The 18,952-nt window shown below is 45.0% G+C and overlaps 1 protein-coding gene across 4 annotated transcripts in view; it reads left to right on the top strand.

The window, feature by feature from the left end:
- Nucleotides 1-32: 32 nt before the first annotated feature.
- LOC309853403 (uncharacterized protein) overlaps nt 33-18,952 on the top strand; it is an 86,124-nt gene continuing 67,204 nt past the window's right edge. For 2 of the 4 annotated variants that reach the window (XM_082711342.1, XM_082711344.1), the window contains exons 1-3: nt 33-193; nt 8,453-8,510; nt 15,712-15,922. The gene's annotated coding sequence lies outside the window, so the exon portion shown is untranslated. Of the gene's footprint in view, nt 194-8,452; nt 8,511-14,760; nt 15,006-15,711; nt 15,923-18,952 lie in introns of those variants that run through there. The other 2 variants (XM_082711345.1, XM_082711343.1) reach the window with 2 other exon arrangements.

The raw sequence follows: 18,952 nt of genomic DNA on the forward strand, positions 1-18,952 counted from the left end.
CGGCCATTGGGCATCTCTGCCAGACCCGACAACTAAGACGGCTTTCTATTGGTTAGCTCCCGCATGGGCCTCGGGGCCTAGCGTTGGACGGTCTGCCGGAGGGACCAAGACCTGCCGGCGGCCAGGCTGGTGTAACGCTGGCGCCGCCTCCTGCCCCGGGGAGGAACTACAACCTGTCGGAGCCAATTCGCTCGTAAGTGTGTATTCTTAGTTTCCTGCCGGGTTCTTTCATTCCTCAAATATTTATTGAGCGCCCTTTACTTTCTGGGCAGTGTTCTGGTTACTGACGAGGGGTAAAGAAATAGAAATAAAGGAGCTAGCTCTTCCCTCTAGGACTCGAGGGGATACAAACCCAATGAAAACCCAAATGATGCATTTAGGTTAGAGTACCTCTTTCCTTGAAAGCCCAACTACTTAAGGAAGCATTTCTCCCTTGGTTACTTTTTTCTCATGTTACCCAATTTTCCCAAAGTTTACCAACTTTCATAAATCATAAATAAGGCAAAGAAAGTATGACTACGTTTATATTTACTTAAAATGCTTCTTGCTAATTTCCTTGTGGTCATGCATTCATTCAAGAACTATTTATTGGGAGATGTTCTAGGCACTATGTTTTAGCAGGATACACTTATGAGGGACGCCTGGGTGGCTCAGTGGGTTAAAGCCTCTGCCTTCCGCTCAGGTCATGGTCCCAGGGTCCTGGGATTGAGCCCCAAATCTAGCTCTCTGCTCAGCAGAGAGCCTGCTTCCCCATCTCTCTCTGCTGGCTTCTCTGCCTACTTGTGATCTCTCTCTCTCTGTCAAATAAATAAATAAAATCTTAAAAAAAAAATACACTTATGACCAAGACAGAGGAGATTCCTATCTTATTAGAGCAAGATAGAGGAGACTGCTTTCCCATTACAGCAGGTGATAAATATGCAATAAGTAATGTGACTCTTGATCTTGGGGTCCTGAGTGTGCCCCTAGGTGTTAGGTGTATGGTTTACTTAAAAAACACACACACACACACACACACTTGCAAATAAGTAATCGATTTCAGATAAAGATAGTTGTATGAAGGAACTAACAGTAATTCCATATGATGAGCCAAAGGAGGGGTAAATAAGTAAGCAAACAAACAAATTTAAGCCATAAGTCAAACTCTCCATTTCCACTTCGTGATCAATGCTCTATTTCTCCAGCACCAACTCTTGTTAATCACCCTTCCCTTTGGGACCCAACAGTGTTAGAGAATGGTTATTGAATATCTGTTATATTACAGACTCTCCTGGGCGAGATCCTGGGGAGGTGAGGAGTGAGACAGATGGCTGAATAGGACAGTCCAAAGTACTGTGATAATGGGAGCTTTGCTAACTTGCCTTCAAAGGAGACCTGATGGGGCACGTGGTGGGTTCCGTAGGTGGAGCCTGTGACTTTTTTTTTTTTTTTAAATATTTTATTTATTTATTTGACAGACAGAGATCACAAGTAGGCAGAGAGGCAGGCAGAGAGAGAGAAGGAAGCAGGCTCCCTGCTGAGCAGAGAGCCCGATGCGGGGCTTGATCCCAGGACCCTGGGATCATGACCTGAGCTGAAGGCAGAGGCTTTAACCCACTGAGCCACCCAGGCGCCCCAAGAGCCTGTGACTCTTGATCTCAGTTTGTGATTTTGAGCCCCATATGGGGTGTAGAGATTACTTAAATAAATGATTTAAAAAAAAAAATAGCAAGACCTGCTAATTGCAGGTTAGCCTGTTTGCCTGATGGACTAAGCAAGTTTCTATTTCTAGCAAGAACTTGGGACAACAGAAGGAAGACCAAGGACTACCTCCTGGGTATTCCCTCTCCTCTTTCATTTTCAACTGTGCTCAAATAAATGTTAACGTGTCTTTGAAAGAGTATACATTAGGGGGAAAATGGACCTCATAGGTTAGGAAAATTGGAACCCGAGGTATTGGGGAGACCAAAGGATATAGATTTGTAAAAGCATCGTGTCAGTGAGATTTGGCAAGAACACAGTCAACAAGAAGCCATAAATGTTCAGGCACTGGGACATAAACTGGGAATGCAAAGATACCTACAACTAATTCCTGCCTTCTGTAAGGGTAGAACTCAGTGTGAAAACAAAATGAAACACCAGCTGAAAACATCAGGGATGAGATGAAGATCCACTTTGAAGAGGGCAGTCCAGGACAATAGCTAACAATTGTTATATTTTTCTAGGGGGGTTGGCACTACACAATTTATACTTCAGGACTGCTATAGCTCCTTTAAACCCTCCATCAACAGCTTTGAGTCCAAGAGTGTCTACCACACCCGTTGTGGAGATGAGTTTATAGATGAGCAGGTGAATTGATCAATTCCAACACTGTGGCTGGAGTTACTATTGACCTTTCTCTTTCTCTTCTTCCACAAGGTACATCAGATCACTTGGCAAATCTTGTTGGCTTTGCCCTCAGCATGCCTCTGCCCTGAAATTATGACCCGATCCAAAGGCAGACATTAACCAACTGAGCCACCCAGGTGCCCCTTCATACATTTTTATTTATTTAAAAAAATTTGCGTGGGGGCGTACCTGGTGGCTCTGCTTGGCAGAAAGCCTGCTTGGCGCCCCTTTGGTGGATTTCTGTGTTTGCTGTTTTCCGTCGATGTCCTCTACTTACTACTTAAATTACAGTATTTGGTAATTTCCCCTTTATAAAACTTTTCTATTATTTTCCATGGGTTAAAAGTGGCAGGGCTGTGGTGCCTGGATGGCTCAGTGGGTTAAGCCTCTGCCTTTGACTCCAGTCATGATCCCTGGGTCCTGGATCAAGCCCCATATTAGGCTCTCTGCTCAATGGGGAGCCTGCTTCCGCCTCATTCCCTCTTCCTGCCTCTCTCCTACTTGTGATCTCTGTCAAATAAATATAAATAAAATCTTAAAAAAAAAAAAAGTGGCAGGGCAGTAGGCAAACTTCAGGCCATATGACGGCTCAGCCCAGAAAATTTCAGTCCCTTCACTGGGCACCCATCGGCAGCCTAGGATGTGCTGGGGAGGGGACGGACACAGGCATCCCTCCCATGGGGCCGTTGAGGGCAGGAATGCCTTCATGGGAGGGCAGGATGGTGATCAACAGTGATTCTGAATCTTCGGGGGATTCCTCCAGTTGCTTTCGACACCCTGGGACCTCTGACATGTCCTGAGTGGGACGCCACCCAGGAGTTAGGGGTGGGATACAGTAATGAAATTTCTTTACTTATCTGGGAGCATGGCCTCAATACTAGGCTTCTTCTTCGGTTCCCTTAGTAACATTTTTTTAAGAGTGAAAGAGAGAGAGAGGAGGAAGAGAGGGAGAGGGATAAGGAGACTCAGCGCAGAGCTGGACGCAGGGCTTGATCTCATGACCCTGAGATCATGACCTGAGCTGAAATCAAGAGTCAGATGCTTAACCGGATGGGCCACTCAGGTGCCCCGTGGGATGTCTTTTAACTCACTGAAAACAACTCGGATTGCAAAATTTAGGAAAGGACTGATCTCCTGTAACCCTTCATGGCCACAGTGGGATCAGTCAGTTAGATCTCACCTGCAGGAAACAGGGCAGAAAGTATTTGCCCAAAGGTGTCTGGCTAGTAAACGCTTTCCTGACCTGCTGGAAGATAATGATCTAAACAGGCCTCCTGCAGATAAACCCAGAGTGCCAGAAACACAGGCCCTCTCTAGTGAAGGGGAACCTGACTCTTGTCAGTGTTCCTCCTAATAGACATGAGGGCTTCTCCCTCACTCATTTCTTAGGTTAATGGCTATAATTGGAGTCAACTGTGGTTGGACTTCAAGGAATATTCCCAAGCAGCTGCAGGAAATTCCCTTTGTTTTAGGGAAGTTCCATCTTCTCTGGCTTGACATGGACTGACCAACCCCTCCCCCCTTGCTGGTGGGAAAACATGGTTATCTGCTTCCCTGTGGGAGCTGATGAGCTCTAAAACCGGGAACCCTTTCTCAACCTTCTGGTAACACTTTGCCTGTTCTGTCTCCCCGTACTCCTCCTCTTTCTGCACCACCTCTGGCACGGCCTTCATAACTGGTTTCTAGACCATCATTCTCAGTGCCTCAGGCACCATGCCCTTTCTCCCCTCACGGTCAAGGAGCAAGAAGAGCACCCCGCTAGACCTAACACCACCCACTCCAGAGTTCCCCAGCAGCGTCTCCGGTAAAAAATGACAACGGGGAAGATCCCCCAGTGGAACAGAATTCAGCATGTAAACTAAGTTTGGTGATTGAATTAAGATTAAGTCTTTAAAGATACCAGGACTAAACGAGAAACTTGGATTCTATCAAGGTTTGCTGAAGGTCAAATAAGCCCGTAGGATCTGTTGCAATTTGTTAGCAAGAAGACGACTTAAAAGGTTGGTTAATCTTGTCTGCCTCAAAGTTGTCAAAGGGTAATTAAGGTATAGCTTTCAAAGTCTTTAGGAATCTGAAACTTAAAATCGTTTTGCTGGGACAGTAAATGGGATTAAATTCACGGCACACCTACGTCTTTTCCAGGTAGGATAAAGTGCTAACGCATCAATTACCCGGATATAGGTTTATGCTTTTGACTTTTTACAAAAAACAAAGGATATTTGGGTCTGTTGGTAAACATGTTTTGTGCTTAACGGGTTCATAAATTTGCCATCTAAAGAATTCTGGTGTGGGGCCCCTGGGTGGTTCAGTGGGTTAAGCTTGCTGCCTTGGGCTCAGGTCATGATCCCAGAGTCCAGGGATTGAGCTTTGCATTGGGCTCCCTGCTCAGCAGGGGAGCCTGCTTCTCCCTCTCCCTCTTGCTGCCCCTGCTTGCTCTCTGTGCTCTCTCTGGCTGTGACATCAATGTCACCCCATTGATCACCAGGGTTGATTCGGCTGATCTGGCTGGCTAGTGTCCCCTTCCTCCCTCATGGCTCCGTGTGTGTCCCTCCCGAAGCTGTGGGCTCCATCGAAGAGGATGAGAGAGGAGAGGACCATTCCTCGGTCAAGGGTATACGAGGAGCTTCGCTCCCCTGCTAGAACCTCCAAACAAGCTCACTTACTCTCTCAAATAAATAAAATCTTTTTTTTTTTTTTAAGATTTTATTTATTTGACAGAGAGAGATCACAAGTAGATGGAGAGGCAGGCAGAGAGAGAGAGGGGGATGCAGGCTCCCCGCTGAGCAGAGAGCCCGATGCGGGACTCTATCCCAGGACCCTGAGATCATGACCTGAGCCGAAGGCAGCGGCTTAACCCACTGAGCCACCCAGGCGCCCCCAAATAAAGAATTGACGTAACAGTTCACAGTTGGTTAGTACTTCATCTTCACGGGAGATGAAGGTTTCTAAGAGTGCAAAATTCTACTAATGTAGGGGCGTCTGGGTGGCTCGGTGGGTTAGAGCCTCTGCCTTCAGCTCGGGTTGTGATCCCAGGGTCCTGGGATCCAGCCCCACATCGGGCTCCCTGCTGTGGGGAGCCTGCTTCCTCCTCTCTCTCTGCCTGCCTCTCTGACAACTTGTGATCTCTGTCTGTCAAATAAATAAATAAAATCTTAAAAAAAAAAATTCTACTCATGTAGAATGTAATTAAGACTGACCGACCGATGGGAATTAGGGAAACAACTCTACGTAGAAAAGTAGGAGATACTAAGAAAGATACAAGGAAAGGGACTACATTTTTGTTGAAGGTAAAAGAAGGTAATTTTGTCTTGCAGGAGACTGGTTGTTTGGAAAGAAATGACTTGGGACAAAATCTGAATACAAAGGAAAGTTGTACAAGCTTTCTGAAGGGAAATCCTTGGAGAGGAATTGTAGGTGTGGTCAGGAGAGACAAAGATTGAAATGAATGGATCTTAAAGAACACTGGTAGAAGACTCACAGTTTGCTTTCTCTCAGTTCAAAAAAGACGCGTGTTCTTGAATTGTTGGTCTGCTCTTGATGACAAAATGTCAACAGTTGTTTTTTCTTTGGCTGCCCAGAGAAACCAGTTTCTATCTGCCTTTATCATGTTTTTAACATCCCTAATCCTAGTTAGGCATGCCCTTTATAACTTTGAGGTTTTAACAAACTTCCCCAAGATTAAAATCATGAACAAAGTCTCATTGACTAATCAGGTTTGTCTGTTTGGTATGTTACCTTCTGGGATAAGGTCATCATCACTCGATATTCTGTCTTTTGAAGTGTTACGTGTCACAGAAATAACCAAGTTTCCTTGTCAATTGCATCATAACAAACTCTCAGATCATTAACAATGTCAATATCTGACTTTTTGTTATTTATAATTTTTCTCAGTCTCTTGCGGAATAAATTTCCTGGGGTGCCTGGGTGGCTCAGTCATTAAGTATCTGCCTTGGGCTTAGGTCATGATCAGTGGGAAGCCTGCCTCTCCCTCTCCCACTCCCCCTGCTTGTGCTACCTCTCTCGCTGTTTCTCTGTCAAATAAATAAATAAATAAAATCTTAAAAAAAAAAAAAAGAGTACGTTTCCTCTTGAAGAAGATTCATAAAAAGGATCACAAGTAAGCAGGATCACAAGTAAGCAGAGAGGCAGGCAGAGAGAGAGGAGGAAGCAGGCTCCCTGCCGAGCAGAGAGCCCGATGTGGGACTCGATCCCAGGACCCTGACCTGAGCCGAAGGCAGCGGCTTAACCCACTGAGCCACCCAGGCGCCCCTTCAATATCTTTTTTTAAAATTATTTATTTATTTATTTGACAGAGAGAGATCACAAGTAGGCAGAGAGGAGGCAGAGAGAGAGGGGAGGAAGCCGGCTCCCCACTGAGCAGAGAGCCCGACGCGGACTCAATCCCAGGACTCTGAGATCATGACCTGAGCCGAAGGCAGCAGCGGCTTAACCCACTGAGCCACCCAGGCGCCCTCTTCAATATCTTTAAGATCAAAACTGAAATGGGTAGGAATTTCCAGAACTAACTAAACGCTGCATTCAAACTGAACAAGAATTAGTAACAGAGACTAAATGAACTAAAGAGATTATGCTATTGTGACTCTTGTTTGAAACACCGTTGGTTCTCTAATGTTTGCTCTGCCAGATTAAGGAAACTTTCTCTTAAGATATCTATGACCTACAGAAACGGGATCAAGTATTTATTTGTAAACAAATCAAAGCGTTTAACTTTCCTACCTGAACCCTCTGAAATGAAAAAGGTCTCAGTAAGTATTCTTTTCTCCATGGCAATCTCTGTCATTTGCATAAATTCGATGAGAATCTGTTCCCCTTGTAAGAGATGATCTCTTTAGTTCATTTGGTCCCATGTTATTAATTCCTGTTCAGTTTGGAGGCAGCGTTTAGTTAGTTCTGGAAATTCTTACCCATTTCAGTTTTGATCTTAAAGATATTGAATATCTTTACTTGTTGTTTGTCCTAACAGTCCTTTTTATGAATCTTCTCCAAGAGGAAACTTTTTTTTTTTTTTTAAGGTTTTATTTAACCATTGGAAACATTGGTTATTTTACCACGGCTATGACTGGAGTGTCCTTTTTTTTTTTTTTTTTTTAAAGATATTTATTTATTTCTTTATTTATTTGATAGAGAGAGAGAAAGAGAGATCACAGGTAGGCAGAGAGGCAGGCACAAAGAGGGCAAAGCAGGCTCCCCACTGAGCAGAGAGCCTGATGTGGGGCTCGATTTTAGAACCCTGAGATCATAACCCGAGCCAAAGGCAGAGGCTTAACCCACTGAGCCACCCAGGCGTCCCCTGGACTGTCTTCTTTGAGAGAGACATGCATAGACTCAGATATGACCAAACAGCTTTGAGGAAGTGAGGTTGACTTTATGAAACCTGGAGCCAAAAAGCCCCTTGGAACTGTTGGCCTGGTACTGAAAGACACCCCCCCCCCCGTTGTTAAGTAATTAACTGCTCTTTTGTTGTGTAAAAGTACCCCTCCTCCCCTTGCAATGAAAAGACCCTTCCCCCAGGGTTGAATTCAACGTAACTGCTCTTTTGCCTTTCTGTAACCGCTTGGCTTTTAGGGCATGACACTTGACTCCTGTTTGAACAAGATACCCTCTCCTAATAGCCGGGGCATGGTCACGTAGGCAAGGGGGCTGCATGGTCACATAGGTCACGTAGACAGGATGCCTTTCTGCTGAGTGATGGGGTCAAGCTTCTCCTCTTTGTTTCCCCTTCCCGCCCTTTTTCTTCGTGCATGGGGGTTTTCCAGGGCCAATCCACTAACACCAAGTATGCCTTTTTTCAAATGTTCAAATTGTCAGCCAATCGGCCCCGTCCCATCCGGGACTTGTTTGTACCTGTCTATAAAAATCCTGCACCACCCCAGCCAGGTGTGCTCAGCTAGCAGGAGCTGCTGACCACCCGCAGGCGCCTGCGTAACAATAAAGAACCTCTTGCTGATTGCATCCAGTGGCAGTGTTGGATTCTTGGGTAAGGGGATCCGCGGGTCTTTCAGTACCTTGCTTACAGGTTCCCAGCAGCCTCACTGGGTGAGTAAAGAATGTCATTTCCGGACAGGTGCAGGAACCTCGGAATACACTGGAGACTTCATGAAGAGGAATCTGCACATCGACAGGTATTGCTGACCATCTCTGATGGCAAGTACTTGGCTTGGCTTCTGGCCTCTCTCAACTTAGAGATCCCTTACAAGAGTCCCAGCAAAGCAAATTTTTTTTTTTTTTTCCAGCAAAGCAAATTTTAAAGATCTATATGATCAATCATTATTCTTGCTGACCTTATGTAAATTAGGCCAAGTCTGTCAAAATGGACCTTGTTTTTCAAATAAATTAGTCCTGGTTTGGCTATCTCTGGTTAAAAGTGAGGGTTATTTTAGAGAGAAAAATTCTGTTTCAATAACACACCTTTGTGGATGTCAAATTCTAGATCTGATTGTCTTTGAATGTTTGCCGTTTACTTAAGCTAGAGAACTTGAGATAAACTTCAGAGAAATTACCGCAGTAGCTCATGTATAGACAGTCTTCTTGGTTGTTATTCTGTGGGGATAATAACAGGACCCCATGGGCATATGATGATTTGAACAACTGGGAAATAGGATCAATTCCCTAAGGATTGTATAACGCAACTGGCATCTTGAACCATTCTAGGGGGCTGGGATGATGAATTTTTTTTCCTAAAAGTCAGAGCATATCCAGTCTATCGGGTTAACTATGGACTTTGTGGAGATAATGGATGACCCCACTTTCCCTATGATTGGACTTGATGATGCAGCTGCGGATGCCCTTATCTCCTGAGACAAGTCTTCTCCCACTTGCCAGTGAGTCCTCATAATTAACACACTGTTAAGGCTGTACCTCAAACAAAGAAGTCTTCTTGGTAGTATTATCCCTTAGTTATATTTATCCTAAAAGCCACTTCTCTTGACAATTGCAAACAAAGGCTTTTGCCAAGCATACAACAGTTCTCCTGGTCGGAGCTTCAAAGCTCACTATGGGACCATCCCTGATTGTAATGACTTCACATCAGGTCCAGAGTGTCTTAGAGGCCAAGGCCACCAATGGATGATGGGAGGCCCACTTATTAAATACCAGGCTACACTTACAGATTTGCCTGAAATAACACTTGAAACCTGTCAAACTTTAAGCTCCGCTACCTTTATGCCTGGACCTGACCTCGTCCTTCTATAGAGCACAAGTGTTCAGAGGTTACTGGTCTTGTTTATGCTAGTCAACTAATTTTTTTTATAAAGATTTTATTTATTTATTTAACAGACAGAGATCACAAGTAGGCAGAGAGGCAGGCAGAGAGAGGGGGAAGCAAGCTCCCCGCCGCGTAGAGAGCCTGACGCAGGGCTCGATCCCAAGACCCTGAGATCATTATCCAAGCTGAAGGCAGAGGCTCAACCCACTGAGCCACCCAGGTACCCCAGTCAACCAAATTTAAAAGATGCCCCTATTGAAAATACAGATGACAGTTGGTTTACTGATGGCAATGGTTTCATGGAAAAAGGAGTAAGAAAAGCTGGGTATGCTGTAGTGTTCACTTGTGCTTTGCAATCACCAAAGCACTATAAATTAATATTTATTCTGACTCCAAATATGCTTTCCTAGTCCTACATGCTCACAGAGCCATTTGGAAGAACGAAGGATTATTATCAAGCCATAACTCCCCAATCAAACAGGGGCCTGAAATTATTACTCTACTTAAGGCTGTACGCCTAAGGACAGAACTATAATTCACCTCAAAGGACATCAAAGGATAGGACCTTAGGATCTAGGGGAAACAATTTGGTAAACCATGCAACCAAGAACATAGCGTAAGATAAACAAATATTAAGTCTAAGAGAAATTGTCCTTAGATTTGGACTCCCGGTGTCCCTGCAAAGTAACAATGGACTGTCTTTTATTACACAAATTCAAAAGATGGCCCTCCAAACTGACTAGCCCTTGACACCTTGACTGCAGTTGAAAGGGCCCGGAATTATATGACTACCTCCTAATGGGACCCAATGGCTATGTGGCTCTAACTTGTGTTCATGGCTTCCCCCAGGCTGCACAGGCCCCTGTACCCTAGGTTTTGCTTAGAGGCACGGATGCATTATTAAGACCATTATCAACCTGGTTAACCATCCAAAGTTAAAATAATGTTGGACAAGTTCTATGTCTCATTGTTATAACCAACTGACATCCATTTTAGTTCCCTCTTTGGGACTGGGGAATGTTGTTCGGCACATAGAAACTCTTAGTAAGTACACAAAGCCCTCAGTGACGCTCAAAATAGCATTTATCTACTAAATACTGAACTGACACAAATGTGTAAAGCGGTTTTACAAAATAGCACATTAGATATTTTAACTGCTACACAAGCTGAAACGTGTGCTGCTATCATAAATACTGAATGCGATGTGTATGTTCCAGATTAACACAAAGTATTTCTGGGACTCTGACATGAATACTCAAGTTGTTGCTTTAAGGGTCCCTGGGCGGCTTGGTCGTTGTTGGCTCAGGTCAGGAGCCCCGTGTACTGAGATAGAGACCCACATCTGGCTCCCTGCTCAGCCGAAAGCCTGCTTCTCCCTCTCCCACTCCCCCTGCTTGTGTTTGCTCTCTTGCTGTCTCTCTTTCTGTCAAATAAATAAATAATATCTTTTAAAAAGTGGGTGCTTTGAATGATCCATCTCTTTCCTTTAATGATTGGTTCAACTCCTGGACTGGAAGAGGATTTTTGTCCACTACCAAAGGACCTTTTTTTTTTTTTTTTTTTAAGATTTTTAACCCACCAAGACATGAGATGGTAATTATCTGGGGTCTCATGACTGAGGTTTTCTTAGACGATGACAAAATAACCCTCTCCCAGTAATAGCTAGCCCCTCAGGGTCCTGGAAACCTTGCTTCCAGAATTCCTTTGAGACTTACACTATCCCTAACCCCCTCCCAACCTGGAAGGATATAATGGGTCACTCCTTAATGACCCCAAGTGTAGCTCTTTCTGCCCAGGGGTCCTGTCCCTGTGCTTCAATAAAACCAACGTTTTACACCAAAGATGTCTCAAGAATTCTTTCTTGGCCACGGGCTTCGAACCCTAATGTTTCCTACATCAATAATCTATCATCGAAAAATATTTTAGTGCTCTCTCACTAGATTAGGTCCTTCTTAGGACTGTAGCAGCTTCCTATTCTGCAAAAGGATGTCCTACTCTGTCCTCAGACCCGCCCATCTCCAGAGTTTCTGGAAAGTATCAGAAATGTTTTAGCAAGAGTTATCAAACAAGGGGCGCCTGGGTGGCTCAGTGGGTTAAAGCCTCTGCCTTGGGCTCAGGTCATGATTCCAGGACCCTGGGATGGAGCCCCACATTGGGCTCTCTGCTCAGTGGGGAGCCCGCTTCCCCCTCACTCTCTCTGCCTGCCTCTCTGCCTACTTGTGATCTCTGTCAAATAAATAAATAAAATCTTAAAAAAAAAAGTTATCAAATGAGAGCTAATTTTGTGTGGTCCTCTTTTACTTAGAGACAACCTGTTTAACCCAACACACTCAAAAAACAACTGGGAAACTGTAGTGAGTACGAATCTTTAATAAATAAAGTGTAATAAATAAATAAATAAATAATATGTAGTACGAGCAAAGCCCTACTAAATGAAAAACAGGCAAAAGGAACAAAATACAAACTAACCACATAGCAAATAAGCCTAGACCATATGCGTGTAGTGATAAGATTAGCGCGGAGTAACAAGTTATAAATATTATAACTTGCGCGAAATATCGTAAACCAAAACATGTTTACGACGTGTGTATGTTGTTGGTGTGTAAGCATAAGTGATGTAATATGTTTATGAAGGAGACTTAGCACAGTATATAAAGAGGCATCAGGTTGGACTGAGGTGAAGAGAGTTCCCTGTCGGGAGGACATCATCGCTGGTGCTACCGACCCCCCGACAGTTTCGTTGCCGACCACTCGCTGGTTCTCAGTCTCAACTTCTGCAGTGACCTCTCTGTCTAGATTGTGAGGCGACGTCTCCTTCTCCGTGACAATGTCAACGGACCGTGACCGGGCCACGATTGTGGTGCGGACTTTGTCCCAATAAAGATCAAATGAGTTACATCATAATCCATCTCTCTATCTCCTCTTTACACCCTGCGACCTCCTGGCGGGACGCAGGGGTTTTGCTCGCGACAGAAACACTCTAATTTTAGTAAATTTAAATACATCTTTGCTAATTTTTTTGCTAATAGTTTTTGTAAATAAAAAGGCTTTTATAACACAACTTAGGGGCACCTGGGTCGCTTAGTCTGTTAAATGTCTGCCATGGGCTCAGGTCATGGTCCTGGAGTCCCAGGACCAAGCCTGGGATCTGGCTTCCTGCTCAGCTGGAGGTTGGCTTCTCCAGCTCCTTCTATCCCTCCCCCTGCTTCTGCAATCTCTCTCAAATAAGTGAAATCCTTTTTTTTTTTTAAGATTAAAAAAAAAAGATTTTATTTATTTATTTGACAGAGAGACAGAGATCATAAGTAGGCAGAGAGGCAGGCGGCAGAGAGAGGAGGAAGCAGGCTCCCTGCTGAGCAGAGAGCCCAATGCGGGGCTCAATTCTAGGACCCTGGATCATGAGATCATGACCTGAGCTGAAGGCAGAGGCTTAACCCACTGAGCCACCCAGGCGCCCCTAAAAATTTTATTTATTTATTTGAAAGACAGAGATCACAAGTAGGCAGAGAGGCAGGCAAAGAGAAAGAGGGGGGTGGGAGCCTGATGTGGGGCTTGATCCCAGGATCCTGGGATCATGACCTGAGCCAAAGGCAGAGGTTTTAACCCACTGAGCCACCCAAATGCTCCAATAAGTGAAACCTTAAAAACAAAAGCAAAAACAAAAACCACACGCCTTAAATATGTTTTTTTAAAAAAGATTATTTATTTATTTATTTGACAGAGAGAGAGAGAGAGAGAGAAAGATCACAAGTAGGCAGAGAGGCAGGCAGAGGGGGAGGAGGGGAAGCAGGCTTCCTGCTGAGCAGAGCCCCATGCAAAACTCCATCCCAAGACCCTGAGATCATGACCTGGGTCGAAGGCAGCAGGATCTTTAACCCACTGAGCCAGGCATCCTAACGTTCCTTGTTTTAAATATTTTTATTTATTTGACAGACAGATCACAAGTAGGCAGAGAGGCAGGCAGAGAGAGAGGAGGAAGCAGGCTCCCCGCCAAGCAGAGAGCCCGATGCAGGGCTCGGTTGCAGGACCCGGGGACCATGACCTGTGCCAAAGGCAGAGGCTTTAACCCACTGAACCACCCAGGCGCCCCAACATTCCTTGTTTTAAGAGACTTCCGAGATGCCTCATTTTCAAACAAGGGGCCCTGGTGGCACCTGGCTGTCTCAGTTCGTGGTGTATAGGACTTTTGATCTCAGGGTAGCGATTACTTAAAAATAAAATGGAAACGAAAAGTCTTTAATTAAAAAAAAAAAAAAAAAAGGTGGCCTGATTGCTCCCCCTCCTCCCCACACCCTGTCTTTTCCATACCCCGCTCGCTCCATTGTAATTCTGAGTGGCTGGAGATGGGCCTTTCTTCTGTAAAGTGAGCTTCAGTGTGGGGGCGGGGAATCGCCGGAGAGGAGACTGCACTCCCAGGGCGAGCGAACCGGCATTCAGGTTCTTTGGAGCCTCCCCTCCCTCGCTGTCTCAGTCTGGGCGCTGGGGGACTGCTTAGAGGACGGGAACTCACTTGGATTCTCCCCCAAACCTGCTGTTTATCCATCTTCACTGTTTTAGTAAACGGCCCAGCATCCGCCAGGTGTTCAACCAAGAACCTGTGGGTCAGCTTTGGTTATTTCTCTTTTCCCCTCCCCCAACACTCCTTAAAGCCCATCCATCATGTCCCACCACTTTTTTCCCAAACTGAATCCCAAATTTTCTCACTTCTCACCTCGACCTCTACTGCCCAAGTCCTGGCCACCATCACCCTTGCCTGGAAGATTGCAAGATCCCCTCAACTGTTTCCCTTTCTGCTGCCTCCCCTCCTCCAGATGTAGCCAGGGGTCCTGTCCCTCCCCTACGTAAAATTTTCCATTGCCTTCCTTTGCACTTAACATAAAGTTTGAATAATATTACTTACTAGGGTGACCAGTTTGTCTTGGGCCGAACCGGATAATTGATCATTCACACGGCTTGGCTTGGTGGGTTCTGTCTCTGACAGCCTCAGTCACTGCTTCTTAGAAGACTTTCTGCCACCTCAGTCTCCTCCCCCATTCCCTAAACTTCCCTCTTTGGTTTATTTGACTCCAATCACGTGGGCGCTTTGTCGTTCCATGAGAGGCCCAGGTGTCTCAGGACCTTTGCACTTGTATCGCCGTGGAGCTCTTTTGGCCTTGGCTTGCTCTTGTATATTGGGTTTGGCTCAATGTTCCCTCCCTCAGGAGTCCTTGGATCACTCCAGCTTTTACCATGATTGTCAGGCCCCCACGCCTTCCTACTTATTCATTGTGGAATTTGAGGCTCTCTGTGCTTCACTTCCCACAAAATAGAGATGGGCTTTATCCCCAAAGGGCTGGAGTGGCGGATATAGTAAGATACCCCTTGCTCAGGCCTCAAATCGCTGCTGAAACAAAGAAAATTCTTCATAGCAACGGTAATTATCGCCCTGTCCTGTTTTCTTCCTAGCTCCTGTTAATATTTGATCCAATCACATTTATATACTTACGAATTTCATGTTTATTGTCTGTCTTTAACTAGAATGTTGAGCTGCATCCCGGTGAAGATCAGGTTTATCTCCCTCAGTGCCTAGAATGGTTGCCTGGCACATATCAAAAGCTCAAGATGTGTTAAATGTGAATGAAGCTTGATGTTTGCTCACAATGGGAGTGTACCTAATGCTACCCAGTTGTACACTTAAAAATGGCTAAAATGGTGTATTTTACCAAATAAGGAAATGTATAGTTGGGTGCTTGGGTGGCTCAGTCGATAAGCGTCTGGTTTTGGCTTGGGTCATAATCCCAGGGTCCTGCGCTCGAACCCTGCGTTGGGCTTCTTGCTCAGGGGGAAGTCTGCTTCTCTCTCTCCCTCTGCCCCTACTTGTGCTCCCTCTCTCGCTGTGTTTCTCTGTTCAAATAAGTAAAAATCTTAAAAAAAAAAAAAAAGAAAATGTACACTAATGCTACGTAATACATACTTGATAGCTTTGATGGTTACAAAAAAAGAAAATGGAATGACAGTCTGAGCATCCCAGGAATGGTTAGCCCCTCAGACAGGGGCCAGTTTGGGACTGCAGGTTTCAGGGACTTTTTTTTTTTTTTTTAAATTAACATAACACTCCTCCTTTCCATTATGTTCCGCAGCTTACGTGCCCTCCTGGGGAGGTGAGCGGGAGGTGGGGACAGGAAATCCCAGAAGTCCTGCCTCCAAGGTTGAATTCTCCTAGAAGAACTGGGCTTTCTTCTTCCTCCTCGTGCTTCAGGAACCCCTCAGCCCGCTACGCACGGGTCGTCACTCTTCCATGGACAGAGTTTTTGCAGTCGAACGTGCCACTTGCCGGCTGCGGGATCTCAGGTAAGTTACCTGACTTCCTCTGCTGCTGTTTTTCCCTTTTAAATGTTAACAACAATAAGAAAAGCTCCCTTCCAGGATTGGTGTGAGGGCTGAGCACGATAAAGCATGCAAAATGCTTAGAGAAGTCCCCACCTTGGTCATCGTTAGTGTTACGGAAATGTTTGCTGTTAATATTTTTATTATCCATCCAGATACTTAAGCCAAAAATCTAGGAGTTGTTCATGTTCTTTCCCCCATTTCCAGTGTTCAGAATGGATCTTGGAGCCATTCACTTTTTCTTCTAAATATTCTCAAGTTTTGCCTTTCCTACTCGTCTTTACCCTGTTCAGAGACGTATCCAATGCATCTTCGTTTCCATGTGGTCTACCAGTTGTTCAGCGCTATTTACTCCTAGTCAACCTCTTCCCTGTTGGTCTTCCTGGAGAGTGCTGTGCTGTAAAAGTTTCTGTGTGTGCAGGGACCTGTTTTGGAGTCTGTTCCATTGGCCAGTGGTTAACGATTTTCCTTCCTCCTCATTCCTTATGGGCACTGCATCAGCAAGTCCGTGCTACCTTCAAAACACCTTTCAAATCTGTTTCTCCGTGCATTGCCACCCCGCCATCATTTCTCAGAGACAATCGCAATGGCTCCGATCTACTGCCTACCTGCACCTTTCCCTGTGGAACTCCCCTGCCTCTAGCCATTCTCCTTAGTGATGTAGGAAAGATGTTGGGGTTTGAAGCCGACGGCCAGGAAAGAAAATTCTTGAGACATTTTTGGTGTGAAAGGGCGGTTTTGTTAAAGCACAGGGACAGGACCTGTGGGCAGAAAGAGCTATACCGAGGTAAGGAGGAGTGGCCCATTGTATCCTTACTAGTTAGGAGGGGGTTAGGGATAGTTTAAGGCTCCAAGGAATTTTGGAAGCGAGGTTTCCAGGACCTTGAGGGGGCCAGTTATGTTGGGAAAGGGTCATTTTGTTATCTTCTAAGAAAATCTTAGTCATGAGACCCTTCTTGTGCATATGGGTGGGTCATATACTTAAGGGGAATGATTGCCAAGATATCTTAGGGGAGGATAGAGATGAAGGAAGATTCCAAAGGAAGTTTTTCAATGTTCAAGTAAACTTACAGGGTCCTGGGAGTAGGGCCTTTAGAAAAGTACCAGTATCAGGCAGTTGAGTCTCTAGAGGAAAGTCACACTGCCTGCTTCAAGGACTTGTCAATGGGCAGTAAGGGAATTTAATCATTTTTCTTCTGCCTTTCTTTCCCACATAGTGCAATCCAAGAGACCACTTTCTTTTTTTAAAATGGCATAATGTTTGATATGTACAAAAATAAAGAAGGACGCCTGTGGAGGTTAAGAAGCATGACCACAGAACCGTCTGTGAGCCCACCTCCCTACCTAGGAAATGGAACAGTAGTAAATTCTTTGATGTCCTGAATGACCTCAACACTACTGGGAACTTGTTCTTTAAAAAAAAAAAAACACACAAAAAATTGTTCTTTTAAAACTATTCCTTTGCTTTCTTTTATCTATCTATCATCATTTATCAAGTAATCTCTATACCCAGTGTTGGGCTTGAACTCATAACCCCGAGATCAAGAGTTGAATGCTCTTCTGACTGACCCAGCCAGGCTCCCCACCCGTGCTTTCTTCTATAGTTTTACTACATGTATATATATTCCTAAGCAATTTATTATCTGTTTTTGCTTGTAAATTTTACAAAAATAGTGTCATATTGTGAATACTCCTCTGAGAATTGGTTGACTTGTTTACCAGTACTGATTCTAAGATCCTTTTGTGTTGGTGGATGTAGCTACTGGACAGTCTTGTCTTTTCTTTTTTTTTTTTTAAGATTTTATTTATTTGTTTGTCAGAGAGACAGTACAGGCAGGCAGAGGCAGAGGGAGAAGCAGGTTCCCCGAGGAGCTAGGAGCCCAATGCGAGACTCGATCCCAGGACGCTGGGATCATGACCTGAGCTGAAGGCAGCCACTCAACCAGCAGAGCCACCCAGGTGACCCTGGACAGTCATGTTTCTGTTGCTACTTAGTAATCCACAGTAGGATCCATTATTTGCTGCTAATAGGCATTTGATTGCTACTTTGCTTTACTGTTACGAACGATGCTTGTTCGTGTCTCCTGGTGCACTCCCATAGGGGTTTCTTCTAAGTACTGGCCTTCATCCCCCCCCCCCATCACCATTCGTCTCTGTGCTTTGTCAGGACCAGTACACTAGACACATACATTTATCCTGCTTTTAGTGGTGCAACTTGGCATTTTCTATATTACTCTGTTTCATTTAAAAAAGTTTTTTTTTTTTTTAAAGATATTATTTATTTATTTGATTTGACACACAAAGAGAGATCACAAGTAGGCAGAGAGGCAGGCAGAGAGAGGGAGGGAAGCAAGCTCCCTGCCAAGCAGAGAGCCCAATGCGGGGCTTGATCCCAGGACCCTGGGATCATGACCTGAGCCGAAGGCAGAGGCTTTAACCTACTGAGCCACCTAGGTGCCCCCTATTTCTTTTTTTTTTAAAGATTTTATTTGTTTATTTAAGAGCAAGAGTGAGAGAGAGCATGAGCAGGGGGAGAGACAGAGGGAGAGGGAGAAGCAGACTTCCTGCTGAGCAGGGAGCCCAATGCAGGACTCGATCCCAGGACCCTGGGTTACTGACTCGAGCCAGAGGCAGACGATTAACCGACAGAGCCACCCAGGCGCCTCCATTCTACTTCATTTTTTAAAACAGAAGTTAAGGGGGGCGCCTGGGCGGCTCAGTGGGTTAAAGCCTCTGCCTTTGGCTCAGGTCATGATCCCAGAGTCCTGGGATCTAGCCCCTCATCGGGATCGGGTTCTCTGCTCCGCAGGGAGCCTGCTTCCCTTCCTCTCTCTGCCTGCCTCTCTGCCTACTTGTGATCTCTGTCTGTCAAATAAATAAATACAATCTTTTTTTTTTTTTTAAAGATTTTATTTATTTATTTGACAGACAGAGATCACAAGTAGGCAGAGAGGCAGGCAGAGAGAGAGGAAGGGAAGCAGGCCCCCTGCGGAG

This window comes from Mustela nivalis (genome assembly GCF_964662115.1).
Source record: "Mustela nivalis genome assembly, chromosome: 18".
NCBI lineage: Eukaryota > Metazoa > Chordata > Mammalia > Carnivora > Mustelidae > Mustela > Mustela nivalis.